The 6,714-nt window shown below is 33.0% G+C and overlaps 1 pseudogene; it reads right to left on the reverse strand.

Moving 5' to 3' along the window:
- Nucleotides 1–1,438: 1,438 nt before the first annotated feature.
- Nucleotides 1,439–3,654, reverse strand: LOC149262182 (putative LRR receptor-like serine/threonine-protein kinase At1g69990 pseudogene; annotated as a pseudogene).
- Between the last annotated feature and the right edge of the window lie 3,060 nt (nt 3,655–6,714).

Below are 6,714 nucleotides of genomic sequence, written 5' to 3' on the forward strand. Positions count from 1 at the left end.
AGTAAAATTCAATAAAATTTAGAGAACCTCAAAATCTTAAAATTCACCAAAATTTAAACCTGTTCAACAAACCTTGTAACATAAGCCTTAATAACCAATAAAGGTGAACACTCGGCTCCCGTGACCTGCCTTGCGTGTGATCCAATCGACGACTGGTTGTACCTGGGGTCGTCGGATAAGAGCGTGAAGGTGTGGAATGGGGGCAATCTCTAATCAGCTATACATAGGGTATTTAATGTTTGGGGATATGCACATAGGTTAACGGAGGGGGGAGTTTTGGCATTAAATAATTTTTAGGTTTTCGTCTGTTATCGGGCTAAGCTAAGTGCATATCCCCGGACATTAAATACTTTATGTATGGATGGTTAGGCGTTGCCCTGAAATGTGTGAGTCAAGTGTATCGAGACTATCGAAGCCCACACCGATTCCGTCAATGTCGTCGTTATGCGGCGCGACAGGCTTCTCTTCACCGGATCTGATGCCGCACGGTGAAGGTATGGAGGCGGCCAGGTCGTGGCTAACGGAAGCACGAACTAATCATGACCCTTAACATGCAGCGATCTACGGTAAAAGCCCTCACGCTCGGGCCCTTTAGCCCGGGTTGCTCGATTGCTCTGTACGATGGATATAATCATTATCGGAAGGAAGAACAATTCTCTGACCAAATATTTACGTTTCTCGGGCTTTTTAAGAGGCAATCTTCACTTCATTCTCTGTCTGTTAACCCTTTCCCGTTTTGTTTGTTGTTGAGTAACTCATGTTATTTTTCTGTTAACCCTTTCCCGTTTTGTTTGTTGGTGAGTAACTCATGTTATTTTTTAGTTTGTTGGTGGGTAATTTATGGTAAGTGTATTTATTTGCATTTTGTTATTATCTATTTTTTATATAGATATTTGCTTAAATTTCCAAATGGATAGGTTTTTTTATTAAATTTAATAATAAAAAATTATCTCATAAATATTTTAAAATTATGAGGAAAAATAAAAAGTAATTATCTACATGGTTTAAATGCTACAATAAAAATTTCAAACTCATAATCAAAAACTGTTTAAAAATTAATGTTTACAATAATATTAAAAAATAAATATTTATTTTTCACATTTAAGAATTATAAATTATAAATTGTATTGATGAATGATTCTAAATTTTTAGAAACTTTATTTTATAATTAGATAGTATAAAAAATAAAACTAAAATTACGAATAAAACATTAATACTAAACTTTATTCTAAAATTCTATAAACTTTAGTTTATAACTACATTGTATGAAAAAAATTAAAATAAAAATAAAATTACCAATAAAACATTAACGATCATAAAAATAAAAATAAAATTACCAATAAAACATTAACGACGGTTTATTTTTATCAGTCAAATATTCCCTCCTATCCTACTTGTAAACCAACAATCCAATGAAACTGGTTAAACATTACTACCTGTAAACCAACAATCCAATGCAACTGGTTAAACATTACTACTTGAAGGACGATTATTTTCGCAGCAGCTTCATCAATCAGAGTCGTCGCCTGAAACAGAACCATACCTCTCTCCAATCTTGGTGAACCACTTGTACACTTCATACATGGACGGCCTTCCATCCGGATTATAATTCACACATCGAAACGCCACCCGCATCACCTCTGCAACTACTGAACTCTCTTCCTCAGCCAACACACCGATCTGATTGGCGTGGCAGCTTTGTGTTGCAGGCGCTACACAACCGGTGCCCTCATCTGCTGCATAAAGACGGCGTGTCCATTCATCTGATGATACACCCATCTGATGATTGCCATCACAGCTTTCTGTTGTGGGCTCAACACAACGGATGCCCTCATCTGCAAAAAGGCGGCGTATCCATTCATCTGATGATACAGTGATCTCATTCGCACAATAGTTTTGTATCGCCTGCTCTACACAATCGCCCTCACGCGCAAAACGACCATGTATCCATTCAAGGAAAGTCATTTCCCTTCTACTTTCTTCATCCATTACCGTGTCACAAGGCCTTAAACCTGTCACTATCTCTAACACAAGTATCCCAAAACTGTACACATCGCCTTTCAATGTCGCAACAGACGAGTTCCTCCACACTTCTGGAGCATCGTACCCAAACTCCTCCACAAGCTGATCATCCTCTCCAGACGAAGAAATGGGAACACAAGTGTCCTCCGCATTCAAAAGTCTGGCCAATCCAAATCCACTTATGTGCGCTTCGTACTTTTCATCCAGAAAGATGACTCCACTGCTTATATTGCGATGCACGACGTGCGGATTGCAGCTGTGGTGAAGCCATGCCAATCCTCTGGCCGTGCCTATACAGATCTTCAGTCTGGTCTCCAAGTCGAGCAATTGCTGTTCGCCTCGAACGCCATGGAGGCAGTTCAAGAGTGTTCCCTTCGCCATGTATTTGTAGACCAACAGCTTCTCTTCGTCTGCAATGCAGTAGCCCAGAAGAGGAACAAGATTTCGGTGCCTCAGGTGGGCCAATGCCTTCATCTCGCACTTGAAATCTTTTTCAGTCTGTACTGAACATGGCCGGAGTCTTTTTACTGCCAGCAAAGATTGATCTGGCAGTTTGCCTTTGTAGATTATACCTGTCCTTCCCTGCAAAACGATATTGTCTTCGCTGAAGTTGCCAGTGACCGCCACAAGATCAGCCAATCTCATCTTCCTGATGGGCATCTCGAACGAGCAAACTTTAACAGATCTCCGAGCTCGGACATATTTCTGCCAATCGCTGGGCTCATTGGTACTTGGCGGTGGGATTTTGACAGATCTTCTGCTTTTTGCTTCAGAAATCATCCAATGAAGACCAAGTAAAATCCAGACAATTAACACTATGCCAAATAGAAGAAAAGCCGCAACAACCATGGGATTTACTGGCCCGTTGGTCGATTCGCATGCCGAAAGGGGAGGCCCACATAGCCCAGGGTTACCCTGAAAACTAGAGGCAGAAAAATTGTGCTTGAATGAAGAAGGTATATTTCCAGTAAGCTTGTTGTTTGCTACATTGAACTCCTTGAGACGGTAGAGCCATGTCAATTCCCAGGGAATTGCCCCTGTAAGTTGATTTCCATTCAGGCGGAGGATATTGAGGTATGTGCAATTATGAAGCTCATGAGGAATAGGTCCCGTAAACTTGTTGTTGGAGAGATCAATGGTTACCAGAAAAGGAAGCCATTGGCAGAGCTCCTTGGGAATGGTACCCGTAAGACTGTTTTGAGAGAGAGTCAAGCCCGTCATACTCCTGCAGTACTGTACTCCAGATGGGAACTCACCTTGAAGCCCCATATCTTGAAGCGAAATTGACAACACGTGGTTATCATCATCATGCCAACAAGTAATTCCCAGAAAATTGCAAATAAACCCATTGGTAGTGTTCCGGAAGTTCCAGGTGTCGAGGTTCCCTTGAGGGTCCTTCAATTCCTTGTAAGTAGTCTGAAGACACTGTACATCGTTTCCTGGAGAAATGGTCTGGGACGAACTGAGGCATATGAGTTGGAGAATGAGTAGCATGAGCCGTAGCAAGCCCAAACACCCAAAAATTGTCATGGCTTAATCAGTGCTCTCCTGTCGTTTCAAACAATCATGTACCTGCCTAATCTCAACAAATGGCCGCTGCTCACCCAGCTCAAACAGGATTGCTGCTATCCAAGTGCAAGCATGAATTGCTTACTCAGGTTAATGTCTCATTGGCCAGCCCCTAATTATAATACCCACAACAAATTTCCGCATCAGAAAATGAAAATTGAGAAATCCATGAGATGGACAAACGAAAGGGGTATCGCCGTGTGCGTCTTGTCTTCTGGTGTGTACTTTTCGCGGGCAGCTTCCGATGGCAAATCCATGGCGACTGCTACGTCTTCTCCACTGCATCGTAGTCAAAACGGCTGCTACGTCTTCTCCACTGCATCGTAGTCAAAACGGCATCATCCTGCACCCCTTTGATGACCTCAAATTTTAATCAGGACTCTAAACGTGAACGGATGTTATTTATTTTATAGGCAATCTACAAATTTCATTTAACTTTTAATCTATTTATTTATTTATTAGGTTTTTATTTTTCTATTTTATAATAATCTTTTCATAAATTTAAATTTATGAGAATTTTTTCATAAATTTAATTTAATTATTATTAGTTATCCGAGGGGATAATACAGATTTAATTATTCATAATAATATCTATAAATAAAAAATTAAGATTTTTCTCCAAATTAATTATGCATTTTTAATTAATTTATCTTAAATTAATCAATTAAAAAAAGCATATCAACCCATATCACATATCATATTAAGTGATATTGAAAATCATAATATTATAACATAACCTATTTACAAATTAAAAGTTTCTAGAGTAAAAATGAAATTAAATTTCCATCTTTAAAAAATATTACTACATATTCTTTAAAAGATATATATATATATATATATATATAAGTCATATATTATTATTTTTTATAAATAATAATTTAAATTATAAAATAAAAATATTAATTATTTTTATAATTATTTAAATTATAAAATAAAAATATTAATTATTTTTGTGATTTTTTCATTATAAAATGTATTATGAAATAAATATTTTAATATTTTTCATAAAATAATATTTATAGACTTTTATCAGTCATTTAAATTATATAATTATACCAAATATTTAATTAATACAAAAATTAACAATTTGTATTTAATAACGAAATCTAAAATTATTATTATAATGTTTATTAATATTTTTCATAAAATAATATTTATAGACTTTTATCAGTCATTTAAATTTATAATTACCCCAAATATTTAACTAATACAAAAATTAACAATTTATATATAATAACAAAATCTAAAATTATTATTATAATATTTTTCATAAAATAATATTTATAGACTTTTATCAGTCATTTAAATTATATAACTACACCAAATATTTAATTAATACAAAAATTGACAATTTATATATAGTAACGAAGTCTAAAATTATTATTATAAATTACCCTCCACAAAACCCCTTAATTACGAAAGCCTTCCAAAATAATATATATATTCCTGAGGTCCCATGCAGCAAGATATTTTGGCCGTAAAGTAATAAAGAGATATTTTTATTCTCCTCTTTCCTTAACCATAAAAGGCTAAAAAAAAAATTTCCTTTCACCTAACAATAAAAAAGCCCACAAGCTTTTTCCACCGCATAAAACAAAAATTGAGAAACCACGGGATGGACAAACGAACGCGTGCTTCTTATTTTCTCTGGTGTTCTTCTCGTGGGATGGCAAATCCATGAGACTGCTCCGTTTTCTCCACTGCATCGTAGTCAACACGGCATCCTGCACCCCTTTGGTCACTTCAAATTCTAAGGTTAATCTTCAATCCAAATTTTCAGATTCTTTTAAATTTCCCGTTCACCTTACAATTGAAAATTTTGGAAAGTATGGTTTGAACGCAAGGCAATACTGCGTATAAGTGCTGTGTAGGTTTTAATGGGTGAAGGGGACGTGTGTGGGTCAGTCTTGCCTTGGTAGACATGGAATATCAAAATGTTTGTTTTGTAATTTATTAACCGTTTTTCTGTAATGTAAGTTTAATATAATTTGTAGTTTAAACTAGATTTATTATTTTAGGTTAAAGATTTAATTTTAATTTTAATTATGTATTTAGTATAAGATATATTTGATTTATTTTTAAGTCTTCTAAGATTATATCTTCATTATGTCTAATATATTATTCAAATATAAAAATTAAACCAATAATTTCACATCAAAAAATTTCTTAACAAAAAATTTAATCATTATCTATCCAAAAACTCATAAACTAAATTTTATTTTTAAATTATTAATAATTATAAGTATAATATTAAATTTTAATAATTAATATTAATATTAATATTATAAACATATAACCAAAAAAACTAAAATAATAATTTTTACAAATTGAAATTGTAATTATAACTGTAAATATTTTAAATATTTTTGGATAAATTTTGAATCCAAGTTATATGCAGATTTCACCCTTCTTTATAGCCTCTGCAACACAGGGCTTCAATAAATGATATATGATATTTTTGGGTTCTAATTAGTGAAGGTCTTTTACATTTATAATAATTTATATTTTTTTCAACTACAAACAAATTATTTTGAATTTTATTTTTTATTGATTTTAAAAATTTAATTTTTTTTTTTAATTTATATATTTGGCTAAACTTAGACTATTTTTTTATTAACTTTCAAATTTAAATTAATCTTTTTATTTTAAAATAAATTCCAAAATAATTTAAAATTCTCTTTTCCACTTTAACTATTAACCATTTTAGTCATTTCAACCATATTTGGCTTCTAATTTAAATCTGATTCAAATTGTTAAAAATAGAAATGCCATAACCACTCATTTGTTCCGTTATCTTCCACTCCATTTTAAAAAAATAGAAGACTTTTGTAGAGTAACCCTCATTTTTCAATTTAAAATAGAAGACTTTTATTCAATTTAGACTCTTAATATTGTATTCAATTTAAAATCTTTTAATTTTCCTTATTTCATCTAGTTCAAAAAGTGAACATCAAATATCAAATTTAATAGTATTAAATATAATTAAAGCCTAGAGGATTAGATTGGATCATCTAATTAAAGAAGTGAACATTAAATAGTATTAAATATAATTAAAACGAGGAGGATTAGATTGGATCAATTTGATCTTGGCAAAATCTGAACTTGGTCTTTTATAAGGAATTA

This window comes from Pinus tabuliformis, chromosome 6 (genome assembly GCF_031772625.1).
Source record: "Pinus tabuliformis cultivar Carrire ecotype Pingquan chromosome 6, CPIR1, whole genome shotgun sequence".
Lineage (NCBI taxonomy): Eukaryota > Viridiplantae > Streptophyta > Pinopsida > Pinales > Pinaceae > Pinus > Pinus tabuliformis.